The sequence below is a fragment of the Tachypleus tridentatus genome, chromosome 2 (genome assembly GCF_004210375.1).
Source record: "Tachypleus tridentatus isolate NWPU-2018 chromosome 2, ASM421037v1, whole genome shotgun sequence".
Taxonomy (NCBI): Eukaryota; Metazoa; Arthropoda; class Merostomata; order Xiphosura; family Limulidae; genus Tachypleus; species Tachypleus tridentatus.
Genome location: NC_134826.1, coordinates 17,588,415 through 17,599,521, shown reverse-complemented (window position 1 = coordinate 17,599,521; position 11,107 = coordinate 17,588,415).

Genomic DNA, 11,107 nt, shown 5'->3' with positions numbered 1-11,107 from the left:
TATAATTCCTTCAAAGTGTCCAACTTGTTACGTATATTTTATGTTTTATCAACATGAAATCATCTCTGTACTATAATTCCTTCAAAGTGTCCTACTTGTTACGCATATTTTATGTTTTATCAACAATGAAATCATCTCTGCACTATAATTCCTTCAAAGTGTCCTACTTGTTGCGTATATTTTATGTTTTATCAACAATGAAATCATCTCTGCACTATAATTCCTTCAAAGTGTCCTACTTGTTACGTATATTTTATTTTTTACCAACAATGAAATCATCTCTGCATTATAATTCCTTCAAAGTGTCCTACTTGTTACGTATATTTCATTTTTTTACCAACAATGGAATCATCTCTGTACTATAATTCCTTCAAAGTGTCCTACTTGTTGCGTATATTTTATGTTTTATCAACAATGAAATCATTTCTCTACTATAATTCCTTCAAAGTGTCCCACTTGTTACGTATATTTTATGTTTTATCAACAATGAAATCATCTCTGTACTATAATTCCTTCAAAGTGTCCCACTTGTTACGTATATTTTATTTTTTATCAACAATGAAATCATCTCTGCACTATAATTCCTTCAAAGTGTCTCACTTGTTATGTATATTTTATGTTTTATCAACAATGAAATCATCTCTGTACTATAATTCCTTCAAAGTGTCCCACTTGTTACGTATATTTTATGTTTTATCAACAATGAAATCATCTCTGCACTATAATTCCTTCAAAGTGTCCTACTTGTTGCGTATATTTTATGTTTTATCAACAATGAAATCATCTCTGCACTATAATTCCTTCAAAGTGTCCTACTTGTTACGTATATTTTATGTTTTATCAACAATGAAATCATCTCTGCACTATAATTCCTTCAAAGTGTCCAACTTGTTACGTATATTTTATGTTTTATCAACAATGAAATCATCTCTGTACTATAATTCCTTCAAAGTGTCCTACTTGTTACGTATATTTTATGTTTTATCAACAATGAAATCATCTCTGCACTATAATTCCTTCAAAGTGTCCCACTTGTTATGTATATTTTATGTTTTATCAACAATGAAATCATCTCTGCACTATAATTCCTTCAAAGTGTCCCACTTGTTACGTATATTTTATGTTTTATCAACAATGAAATCATCTCTGCACTATAATTCCTTCAAAGTGTCCTACTTGTTACGTATATTTTATGTTTTATCAACAATGAAATCATCTCTGTACTATAATTCCTTCAAAGTGTCCTACTTGTTGCGTATATTTTATGTTTTATCAACAATGAAATCATCTCTGCACTATAATTCCTTCAAAGTGTCCTACTTGTTACGTATATTTTATGTTTTATCAACAATGAAATCATCTCTGCACTATAATTCCTTCAAAGTGTCCTACTTGTTACGTATATTTTATGTTTTATCAACAATGAAATCATCTCTGCACTATAATTCCTTCAAAGTGTCCTACTTGTTACGTATATTTTATGTTTTATCAACAATGAAATCATCTCTGCACTATAATTCCTTCAAAGTGTCCTACTTGTTACGTATATTTTATGTTTTATCAACAATGAAATCATCTCTGCACTATAATTCCTTCAAAGTGTCCTACTTGTTACGTATATTTTATGTTTTATCAACAATGAAATCATCTCTGTACTATAATTCCTTCAAAGTGTCCTACTTGTTACGTATATTTTATGTTTTATCAACAATGAAATCATCTCTGTACTATAATTCCTTCAAAGTGTCCTACTTGTTGCGTATATTTTATGTTTTATCAACAATGAAATCATCTCTGCACTATAATTCCTTCAAAGTGTCCTACTTGTTGCGTATATTTTATGTTTTATCAACAATGAAATCATCTCTGCACTATAATTCCTTCAAAGTGTCCAACTTGTTACGTATATTTTATGTTTTATCAACAATGAAATCATCTCTGTACTATAATTCCTTCAAAGTGTCCTACTTGTTACGTATATTTTATGTTTTATCAACAATGAAATCATCTCTGCACTATAATTCCTTCAAAGTGTCCTACTTGTTGCGTATATTTTATGTTTTATCAACAATGAAATCATCTCTGCACTATAATTCCTTCAAAGTGTCCTACTTGTTACGTATATTTTATTTTTTATCAACAATGAAATCATCTCTGCACTATAATTCCTTCAAAGTGTCCTACTTGTTACGTATATTTTATTTTTTATCAACAATGAAATCATCTCTGTACTATAATTCCTTCAAAGTGTCCTACTTGTTGCGTATATTTTATGTTTTATCAACAATGAAATCATCTCTGCACTATAATTCCTTCAAAGTGTCCCACTTGTTACGTATATTTTATGTTTTATCAACAATGAAATCATCTCTGTACTATAATTCCTTCAAAGTGTCCCACTTGTTACGTATATTTTATGTTTTATCAACAATGAAATCATCTCTGCACTATAATTCCTTCAAAGTGTCCTACTTGTTATGTATATTTTATGTTTTATCAACAATGAAATCATCTCTGCACTATAATTCCTTCAAAGTGTCCTACTTGTTACGTATATTTTATGTTTTATCAACAATGAAATCATCTCTGCACTATAATTCCTTCAAAGTGTCCTACTTGTTACGTATATTTTATGTTTTATCAACAATGAAATCATCTCTGCACTATAATTCCTTCAAAGTGTCCCACTTGTTACGTATATTTTATGTTTTATCAACAATGAAATCATCTCTGCACTATAATTCCTTCAAAGTGTCCAACTTGTTGCGTATATTTTATGTTTTATCAACAATGAAATCATCTCTGTACTATAATTCCTTCAAAGTGTCCTACTTGTTACGTATATTTTATGTTTTATCAACAATGAAATCATCTCTGCACTATAATTCCTTCAAAGTGTCCTACTTGTTACGTATATTTTATGTTTTATCAACAATGAAATCATCTCTGCACTATAATTCCTTCAAAGTGTCCTACTTGTTACGTATATTTTATGTTTTATCAACAATGAAATCATCTCTGCACTATAATTCCTTCAAAGTGTCCTACTTGTCGCGTATATTTTATGTTTTATCAACAATGAAATCATCTCTGCACTATAATTCCTTCAAAGTGTCCTACTTGTTACGTATATTTTATTTTTTATCAACAATGAAATCATCTCTGTACTATAATTCCTTCAAAGTGTCCTACTTGTTGCGTATATTTTATGTTTTATCAACAATGAAATCATCTCTGTACTATAATTCCTTCAAAGTGTCCTACTTGTTACGTATATTTTATGTTTTATCAACAATGAAATCATCTCTGCACTATAATTCCTTCAAAGTGTCCTACTTGTTGCGTATATTTTATGTTTTATCAACAATGAAATCATCTCTGCACTATAATTCCTTCAAAGTGTCCTACTTGTTGCGTATATTTTATGTTTTATCAACAATGAAATCATCTCTGCACTATAATTCCTTCAAAGTGTCCAACTTGTTACGTATATTTTATGTTTTATCAACATGAAATCATCTCTGTACTATAATTCCTTCAAAGTGTCCTACTTGTTACGCACACATTATGTTTTATCAACAATGAAATCATCTCTGCACTATAATTCCTTCAAAGTGTCCTACTTGTTGCGTATATTTTATGTTTTATCAACAATGAAATCATCTCTGCACTATAATTCCTTCAAAGTGTCCTACTTGTTACGTATATTTTATTTTTTATCAACAATGAAATCATCTCTGCATTATAATTCCTTCAAAGTGTCCTACTTGTTACGTATATTTCATTTTTTATCAACAATGAAATCATCTCTGCACTATAATTCCTTCAAAGTGTCCTACTTGTTGCGTATATTTTATGTTTTATCAACAATGAAGTCATTTCTCTACTATAATTCCTTCAAAGTGTCCCACTTGTTACGTATATTTTATGTTTTATCAACAATGAAATCATCTCTGTACCATAATTCTTTCAAAGTGTCCCACTTATTACGTATATTTTATTTTTTATCAACAATGAAATCATCTCTGCACTATAATTCCTTCAAAGTGTCTCACTTGTTATGTATATTTTATGTTTTATCAACAATGAAATCATCTCTGTACTATAATTCCTTCAAAGTGTCCCACTTGTTACGTATATTTTATGTTTTATCAACAATGAAATCATCTCTGCACTATAATTCCTTCAAAGTGTCCTACTTGTTGCGTATATTTTATGTTTTATCAACAATGAAATCATCTCTGCACTATAATTCCTTCAAAGTGTCCTACTTGTTGCGTATATTTTATGTTTTATCAACAATGAAATCATCTCTGCACTATAATTCCTTCAAAGTGTCCAACTTGTTACGTATATTTTATGTTTTATCAACAATGAAATCATCTCTGTACTATAATTCCTTCAAAGTGTCCTACTTGTTACGTATATTTTATGTTTTATCAACAATGAAATCATCTCTGCACTATAATTCCTTCAAAGTGTCCTACTTGTTGCGTATATTTTATGTTTTATCAACAATGAAATCATCTCTGCACTATAATTCCTTCAAAGTGTCCTACTTGTTACGTATATTTTATTTTTTATCAACAATGAAATCATCTCTGCACTATAATTCCTTCAAAGTGTCCTACTTGTTACGTATATTTTATTTTTTATCAACAATGAAATCATCTCTGTACTATAATTCCTTCAAAGTGTCCTACTTGTTGCGTATATTTTATGTTTTATCAACAATGAAATCATCTCTGCACTATAATTCCTTCAAAGTGTCCCACTTGTTACGTATATTTTATGTTTTATCAACAATGAAATCATCTCTGTACTATAATTCCTTCAAAGTGTCCCACTTGTTACGTATATTTTATTTTTTATCAACAATGAAATCATCTCTGCACTATAATTCCTTCAAAGTGTCCACTTGTTATGTATATTTTATGTTTTATCAACAATGAAATCATCTCTGTACTATAATTCCTTCAAAGTGTCCCACTTGTTACGTATATTTTATGTTTTATCAACAATGAAATCATCTCTGCACTATAATTCCTTCAAAGTGTCCTACTTGTTGCGTATATTTTATGTTTTATCAACAATGAAATCATCTCTGCACTATAATTCCTTCAAAGTGTCCTACTTGTTACGTATATTTTATGTTTTATCAACAATGAAATCATCTCTGCACTATAATTCCTTCAAAGTGTCCACTTGTTATGTATATTTTATGTTTTATCAACAATGAAATCATCTCTGTACTATAATTCCTTCAAAGTGTCCCACTTGTTACGTATATTTTATGTTTTATCAACAATGAAATCATCTCTGCACTATAATTCCTTCAAAGTGTCCTACTTGTTACGTATATTTTATGTTTTATCAACAATGAAATCATCTCTGCACTATAATTCCTTCAAAGTGTCCTACTTGTTACGTATATTTTATGTTTTATCAACAATGAAATCATCTCTGCACTATAATTCCTTCAAAGTGTCCTACTTGTTACGTATATTTTATGTTTTATCAACAATGAAATCATCTCTGCACTATAATTCCTTCAAAGTGTCCTACTTGTTGCGTATATTTTATGTTTTATCAACAATGAAATCATCTCTGCACTATAATTCCTTCAAAGTGTCCTACTTGTTACTATATTTTATGTTTTATCAACAATGAAATCATCTCTGCACTATAATTCCTTCAAAGTGTCCCACTTGTTACGTATATTTTATGTTTTATCAACAATGAAATCATCTCTGCACTATAATTCCTTCAAAGTGTCCTACTTGTTACGTATATTTTATGTTTTATCAACAATGAAATCATCTCTGCACTATAATTCCTTCAAAGTGTCCTACTTGTTACGTATATTTTATGTTTGAAATCATCTCTGCAATAATTCCTTCAAAGTGTCCTACTTGTTAAACAATGAAATCATCTCTGCACTATAATTCCTTCAAAGTGTCCTACTTGTTACGTATATTTTATGTTTTATCAACAATGAAATCATCTCTGCACTATAATTCCTTCAAAGTGTCCCACTTGTTACGTATATTTTATGTTTTATCAACAATGAAATCATCTCTGCACTATAATTCCTTCAAAGTGTCCTACTTGTTACGTATATTTTATGTTTTATCAACAATGAAATCATCTCTGCACTATAATTCCTTCAAAGTGTCCTACTTGTTACGTATATTTTATGTTTTATCAACAATGAAATCATCTCTGCACTATAATTCCTTCAAAGTGTCCTACTTGTTACGTATATTTTATGTTTTATCAACAATGAAATCATCTCTGCACTATAATTCCTTCAAAGTGTCCTACTTGTTACGTATATTTTATGTTTTATCAACAATGAAATCATCTCTGCACTATAATTCCTTCAAAGTGTCCTACTTGTTACGTATATTTTATGTTTTATCAACAATGAAATCATCTCTGCACTATAATTCCTTCAAAGTGTCCTACTTGTTACGTATATTTTATGTTTTATCAACAATGAAATCATCTCTGCACTATAATTCCTTCAAAGTGTCCTACTTGTTACGTATATTTTATGTTTTATCAACAATGAAATCATCTCTGTACTATAATTCCTTCAAAGTGTCCTACTTGTTACGTATATTTTATGTTTTATCAACAATGAAATCATCTCTGCACTATAATTCCTTCAAAGTGTCCTACTTGTTGCGTATATTTTATGTTTTATCAACAATGAAATCATCTCTGCACTATAATTCCTTCAAAGTGTCCTACTTGTTGCGTATATTTTATGTTTTATCAACAATGAAATCATCTCTGCACTATAATTCCTTCAAAGTGTCCAACTTGTTACGTATATTTTATGTTTTATCAACAATGAAATCATCTCTGTACTATAATTCCTTCAAAGTGTCCTACTTGTTACGTATATTATGTGTTTTATCAACAATGAAATCATCTCTGCACTATAATTCCTTCAAAGTGTCCTACTTGTTGCGTATATTTTATGTTTTATCAACAATGAAATCATCTCTGCACTATAATTCCTTCAAAGTGTCCTACTTGTTACGTATATTTTATTTTTTATCAACAATGAAATCATCTCTGCACTATAATTCCTTCAAAGTGTCCTACTTGTTACGTATATTTTATTTTTATCAACAATGAAATCATCTCTGTACTATAATTCCTTCAAAGTGTCCTACTTGTTGCGTATATTTTATGTTTTATCAACAATGAAATCATCTCTCTACTATAATTCCTTCAAAGTGTCCCACTTGTTACGTATATTTTATGTTTTATCAACAATGAAATCATCTCTGTACTATAATTCCTTCAAAGTGTCCCACTTGTTACGTATATTTTATTTTTATCAACAATGAAATCATCTCTGCACTATAATTCCTTCAAAGTGTCTCACTTGTTATGTATATTTTATGTTTTATCAACAATGAAATCATCTCTGTACTATAATTCCTTCAAAGTGTCCCACTTGTTACGTATATTTTATGTTTTATCAACAATGAAATCATCTCTGCACTATAATTCCTTCAAAGTGTCCTACTTGTTGCGTATATTTTATGTTTTATCAACAATGAAATCATCTCTGCACTATAATTCCTTCAAAGTGTCCTACTTGTTGCGTATATTTTATGTTTTATCAACAATGAAATCATCTCTGCACTATAATTCCTTCAAAGTGTCCAACTTGTTACGTATATTTTATGTTTTATCAACAATGAAATCATCTCTGTACTATAATTCCTTCAAAGTGTCCTACTTGTTACGTATATTTTATGTTTTATCAACAATGAAATCATCTCTGCACTATAATTCCTTCAAAGTGTCCTACTTGTTGCGTATATTTTATGTTTTATCAACAATGAAATCATCTCTGCACTATAATTCCTTCAAAGTGTCCTACTTGTTACGTATATTTTATTTTTTATCAACAATGAAATCATCTCTGCACTATAATTCCTTCAAAGTGTCCTACTTGTTACGTATATTTTATTTTTTATCAACAATGAAATCATCTCTGTACTATAATTCCTTCAAAGTGTCCTACTTGTTGCGTATATTTTATGTTTTATCAACAATGAAATCATCTCTGCACTATAATTCCTTCAAAGTGTCCCACTTGTTACGTATATTTTATGTTTTATCAACAATGAAATCATCTCTGTACTATAATTCCTTCAAAGTGTCCCACTTGTTACGTATATTTTATTTTTTATCAACAATGAAATCATCTCTGCACTATAATTCCTTCAAAGTGTCCCACTTGTTATGTATATTTTATGTTTTATCAACAATGAAATCATCTCTGTACTATAATTCCTTCAAAGTGTCCCACTTGTTACGTATATTTTATGTTTTATCAACAATGAAATCATCTCTGCACTATAATTCCTTCAAAGTGTCCTACTTGTTGCGTATATTTTATGTTTTATCAACAATGAAATCATCTCTGCACTATAATTCCTTCAAAGTGTCCTACTTGTTGCGTATATTTTATGTTTTATCAACAATGAAATCATCTCTGCACTATAATTCCTTCAAAGTGTCCTACTTGTTATGTATATTTTATGTTTTATCAACAATGAAATCATCTCTGTACTATAATTCCTTCAAAGTGTCCCACTTGTTACGTATATTTTATGTTTTATCAACAATGAAATCATCTCTGCACTATAATTCCTTCAAAGTGTCCTACTTGTTACGTATATTTTATGTTTTATCAACAATGAAATCATCTCTGTACTATAATTCCTTCAAAGTGTCCTACTTGTTACGTATATTTTATGTTTTATCAACAATGAAATCATCTCTGCACTATAATTCCTTCAAAGTGTCCTACTTGTTACGTATATTTTATGTTTTATCAACAATGAAATCATCTCTGCACTATAATTCCTTCAAAGTGTCCTACTTGTTGCGTATATTTTATGTTTTATCAACAATGAAATCATCTCTGCACTATAATTCCTTCAAAGTGTCCCACTTGTTACGTATATTTTATGTTTTATCAACAATGAAATCATCTCTGCACTATAATTCCTTCAAAGTGTCCTACTTGTTACGTATATTTTATGTTTTATCAACAATGAAATCATCTCTGCACTATAATTCCTTCAAAGTGTCCTACTTGTTGCGTATATTTTATGTTTTATCAACAATGAAATCATCTCTGTACTATAATTCCTTCAAAGTGTCCTACTTGTTACGTATATTTTATGTTTTATCAACAATGAAATCATCTCTGCACTATAATTCCTTCAAAGTGTCCTACTTGTTACGTATATTTTATGTTTTATCAACAATGAAATCATCTCTGCACTATAATTCCTTCAAAGTGTCCTACTTGTTACGTATATTTTATGTTTTATCAACAATGAAATCATCTCTGCACTATAATTCCTTCAAAGTGTCCTACTTGTTACGTATATTTTATGTTTTATCAACAATGAAATCATCTCTGCACTATAATTCCTTCAAAGTGTCCTACTTGTTACGTATATTTTATGTTTTATCAACAATGAAATCATCTCTGCACTATAATTCCTTCAAAGTGTCCTACTTGTTACGTATATTTTATGTTTTATCAACAATGAAATCATCTCTGCACTATAATTCCTTCAAAGTGTCCCACTTGTTACGTATATTTTATGTTTTATCAACAATGAAATCATCTCTGCACTATAATTCCTTCAAAGTGTCCTACTTGTTGCGTATATTTTATGTTTTATCAACAATGAAATCATCTCTGCACTATAATTCCTTCAAAGTGTCCTACTTGTTACGTATATTTTATGTTTTATCAACAATGAAATCATCTCTGCACTATAATTCCTTCAAAGTGTCCTACTTGTTACGTATATTTTATGTTTTATCAACAATGAAATCATCTCTGTACTATAATTCCTTCAAAGTGTCCTACTTGTTACGTATATTTTATGTTTTATCAACAATGAAATCATCTCTGCACTATAATTCCTTCAAAGTGTCCTACTTGTTGCGTATATTTTATGTTTTATCAACAATGAAATCATCTCTGCACTATAATTCCTTCAAAGTGTCCTACTTGTTACGTATATTTTATTTTTTACCAACAATGAAATCATCTCTGCATTATAATTCCTTCAAAGTGTCCTACTTGTTACGTATATTTTATTTTTTATCAACAATGAAATCATCTCTGTACTATAATTCCTTCAAAGTGTCCTACTTGTTGCGTATATTTTATGTTTTATCAACAATGAAATCATCTCTGCACTATAATTCCTTCAAAGTGTCCCACTTGTTACGTATATTTTATGTTTTATCAACAATGAAATCATCTCTGTACTATAATTCCTTCAAAGTGTCCCACTTGTTACGTATATTTTATTTTTTATCAACAATGAAATCATCTCTGCACTATAATTCCTTCAAAGTGTCCACTTGTTATGTATATTTTATGTTTTATCAACAATGAAATCATCTCTGTACTATAATTCCTTCAAAGTGTCCCACTTGTTACGTATATTTTATGTTTTATCAACAATGAAATCATCTCTGCACTATAATTCCTTCAAAGTGTCCTACTTGTTGCGTATATTTTATGTTTTATCAACAATGAAATCATCTCTGCACTATAATTCCTTCAAAGTGTCCTACTTGTTGCGTATATTTTATGTTTTATCAACAATGAAATCATCTCTGCACTATAATTCCTTCAAAGTGTCCTACTTGTTACGTATATTTTATGTTTTATCAACAATGAAATCATCTCTGTACTATAATTCCTTCAAAGTGTCCCACTTGTTACGTATATTTTATGTTTTATCAACAATGAAATCATCTCTGCACTATAATTCCTTCAAAGTGTCCTACTTGTTACGTATATTTTATGTTTTATCAACAATGAAATCATCTCTGCACTATAATTCCTTCAAAGTGTCCTACTTGTTACGTATATTTTATGTTTTATCAACAATGAAATCATCTCTGCACTATAATTCCTTCAAAGTGTCCCACTTGTTACGTATATTTTATGTTTTATCAACAATGAAATCATCTCTGCACTATAATTCCTTCAAAGTGTCCTACTTGTTGCGTATATTTTATGTTTTATCAACAATGA